This window comes from Cebus imitator, unplaced genomic scaffold (assembly GCF_001604975.1).
Source record: "Cebus imitator isolate Cc_AM_T3 unplaced genomic scaffold, Cebus_imitator-1.0 Scaffold58, whole genome shotgun sequence".
Taxonomy (NCBI): Eukaryota; Metazoa; Chordata; class Mammalia; order Primates; family Cebidae; genus Cebus; species Cebus imitator.
In genome coordinates, this window is record NW_016107373.1 from 514268 (window position 1) to 518089 (window position 3822).

At 44.7% G+C, this 3822-nt stretch overlaps 1 protein-coding gene across 2 annotated transcripts in view; it reads right to left on the minus strand.

Moving 5' to 3' along the window:
* DDB2 (damage specific DNA binding protein 2) overlaps window positions 1-3822 on the minus strand; it is a 31084-nt gene that overhangs the window by 22898 nt on the left and 4364 nt on the right. The gene's annotated exons all lie outside the window — the stretch shown is intronic.

Sequence of the window (3822 nt, forward strand, 5' to 3'; positions counted from 1 at the left end):
AAAACAAGCAAAAAAAAAAAAAAAAAAAAAGAAAAGAAAAAAAGAAAATTACAAGACATTTGTAAATAGTTATCCTCTGGTATGATGTGATTAAAGTAGAATATTTGACATAATAAGCAATCCACAACAGATTCTAGGATATTTATGTAATAATGGAAGTACAAGAATGGGTCTGTGTAATAGTGTATACATGCAGGCCGGGCAAGGTTGGTCATGCCTGTAATCTCAGCATTTTGGGAGGCCAAGGCAGGCAGATCACATGAGGTCAGGAGTTCAAGACCAGCTTGCCCAATTTGGTAAAACCCTGTTTCTACTAAAAATAGAAAAATTAGGCAAGGCATGGTGGCTCACACCTATAATCCCAGCACTTTGGGAGGCTGAGGTGGATCGCCTGAGGCCAGGAGTTCAAGACCAGGCTTGTCAACATGGTGAAACCCCATCTCTACTAAAAATTAGGCAGGTGTGGTGGTGGGTGCCTGAAATTCCAGCTACTCGGGAGGCTGATGCAGGAGAATCACTTGAGCTCGGGAGGCAGAGGTTGCAGTGAGCTGAGATCATACCACTGCACTACAGCCTGGGCAATAGAGTGAGACTCCATCTCAAAAAAAACCCACAAAAAACAAAAATTAGTTGGGCGTGGTGGTACATGCCTGTAATCCCAGCTACTCGGAGGTTGAGGCAGGAGAATCGCTTGAACCCAGGAGGCAGAGGTTGCAGTGAGGTGAGATCACACCATGGCACTCCAGCCTGGGTGACAGAGCAAGACTCAGTCTTGGAAAAAAAAAAATAGTGTACACATGCACAGAGGGTTGCCAAAAATGGGGATTTGAGATCATAGTCATTCTTTATATTTTCTCTGTATTTTTTAATAGTAAGAATACATTGTTTTGTTTTGTTTTTTTTGAGATACAGAGTCTCGTTCTGTCAGCCAGGCTGGAATGCAGTGGCACCATCTCGGCTCACTGCAACCTCTGCCTCCCAGGTTCAAGCAATTCTCCTGCCTCAGCTTCCTGAGTAACTGGGACTATAGGTATGCACCACTAACTCCCAGCTAATTTTTGCATTTTTAGTAGAGACAGGGTTTCACTGTATGTTGGTCACGCTGGTCTCGAACTCCTGACCTCAGGTGATCTGCCCGCCTTGGCCTCCCAAAGTGCTGGAATTACAGGCGTGACCCACACGCCTGGCTCCATACATTGATTTTACAATAGGAATAAAATTAAGCTATGTTCATTGTGCAACTGTTATACATGTTCCCTTGCCAAGGGCCTGAAGAATGTAAAGGTCGCATTACTAAAGAAGTGACAAAATGAGGCACTGTTGCTCCCCCAGTAACTGGTGTCAAATCAGCGTTCTGCTGTCAGCAGCTGGGAGTAAAACCAGACAGTTCTCCAGACCGCCATACCCTTCCTCTGCTCCAGCCTAGCTCTCTGCAACTCCAAGTCACAAAGTTCAATGTCTAGACCAATCTCCATTACAGTGTAAAGAAAGTGACATGCATGTCATAAGGTGATGCAAACGAAACCAATCTCAGTCTGGCACAAGTTCAAAGCACTTGTCATTACCCTGTTAGGAAAATCTTCCCCTAGAATACCCTACACTGCTTCTTACCATCTCCAGGCTTAAGCTAAATTCCTCTATTCCCATGTCCTAGACTCCTGGAGAAAACAAGAAAACAAATTTCTTCCTGTCTCAGCTCTGGGTTCTGACTTTAACGTCAAGCTGCCTCACTGGTGGTCACCTGCCTCTTTAGCTGGGCAGGAAATCTCTCCCACTCTGTCCACGGCACTTCTCTGGCTGCCTTTCCGGGAGCTTATGACACTTATTCCTTGAACATCCATCTCACATCTTGAATTCCAGTCTCCCACACTTGTCTAACCTGTCCTTTTCTGGTGGGCCGCTCTCCAAATCCCTCTACTTAAGAGACCTCATCTGGGGTTCCCCCTCATCTCTACCTTTAAACCAGAGCCGGAAAAATAGTGGGCTGAAGCAGAATTCCGCTGACATGTGTGTTTAATTTTATTCAGTCCCAATATTAAGAAGTTCTAGAGACCGGGCACAGTGGCTCAGGCCTGTAATCCCAAGCAATTTGGGAAGACAAGACAGAAGGATTGCTTGAGACCAGGAGTCTGAGACCAGCCTGGGCAATATAGAGAGATTGCATCTCTAAAAATTAGCCAGGCATGGTGGCACGTACCTATAGTCCCAGCTACGTGGGAGGCTGAAGGCGGAGGACTGCTTGAGCCAGGGAGGTGGAGGCTGCAGTGAGCGATGGCTGTGCCACTGCACTCTAGCCTAGGTGACACAATGAGACCCCATCTCAAAAATAAAAAAATAAAATAATGAAGTTCTTGAGACTGCTTATACGATTTACCTAATGCCATGAACTGTACACTTAAAAATGGTTACGAAAGTTATACATGTTTTATCACTATTTTAAAAAAGTTTTAAATGGTTAAGGTGATAAATTTTATGTTATGTGTATTTTACAATTTTTTTAAACTCAAGATATTTGACATCTTAAAAATGAGAATTTGTGGCTTTGTTTGAAAAAAATCACATCTGATATCACAGGGCGTACATTTTTTCACAACAGTCATCTCTAGTTTACCCCTGACCCCACCACCATACATCCTTCTTTTTTATTGAGACGGAGTCTCACTCTGTTGCCTAGGCTGGAATGCAGTGGCACAATCTCAGCTCACTGCAACCTCCACCTCCCAGGTTCAAGTGATTCTCCTGCCTCAGCCTCCCAAGAAGGTGAGATTACAGGTGCACACCACCAAACCCAGCTAATTTTTTGTATTTTTAGTAGAGACAGGGTTTCACTATGTTGCCCAGACTGGTCTTGAACTCCTGACTTCGTGATCTGCCCACCTCAGCCTCCCAAAGTGCTGGGATTACAGGCGTGAGCTAACAGGCTTCTTCTTCTTCTTCTTTTTTTCTTTTTTTCCACTCTCTTTGGCTTTGGAGCCATAAAAGTTTGTGACTCCTACTCTAAACCCAGTGTCACTTTTCACAGCACAGCCCTCCAATGTCAGCCACCAGCTGGACTAGCTGGGGACATCCTGGAGGGAATGACACACTCGCCCCTCAGCAATGGATGATAAACTCTAGCACAACAGAGACCATCCCTAAGAACTCTCTGCCAAACTTGACCCAATCACACTACACCTTTCCTTCTTTTCTCTCCATTTATCTAATGCTGCTCCTCCTCGCTTGTCCGTGAAGCCTTCTCTATTGACTCCAATTCTTCTTGCTTCTTTCACATTCTGTAGCACTTGGCATCTGTATTGTTAGTTACCTCCTATGTATACATCCCATCTGCTCAATTACACCTCAAGCCCCTCATTCATTCAACAAATATAAAGCAGCTACTCTGGCCCAAACTTTGTTCCAGGCACTGGGGATGGAGTGGTGAAACAGAAAGGCAAGGTCCCTGCCATCAGTGGGCAAACACATACGAATAAGCATCAGATCTAAGAAATTGATCAACACTTTGGGGAAAACATGAAGCAGGGTAACCACACAGGGAATGCCGGGGGTGGAGGAGTTGGATGTACATTATGAGTAAGGACATCCAGTGAAAGCCTCTTTGAAGAGGTAGAATCAGCACAGACCTGCATGACAAGAGGCCAGCCACGAGAAGACCATGGGGAAAAGCACTCCAGTCAAAGGGAACAGCAATTGCAGAGACTCGGTTTCAGGAATAGAAACAGCTGGTGTGGCTACAGTGTAGGAAGTGAGGTAAGACAGTGATATAAGATGAGGTCAGTATGGTAAGAAAGGGCTTCAGTTCTTATTCTCTTTTTTTTTTTTTTT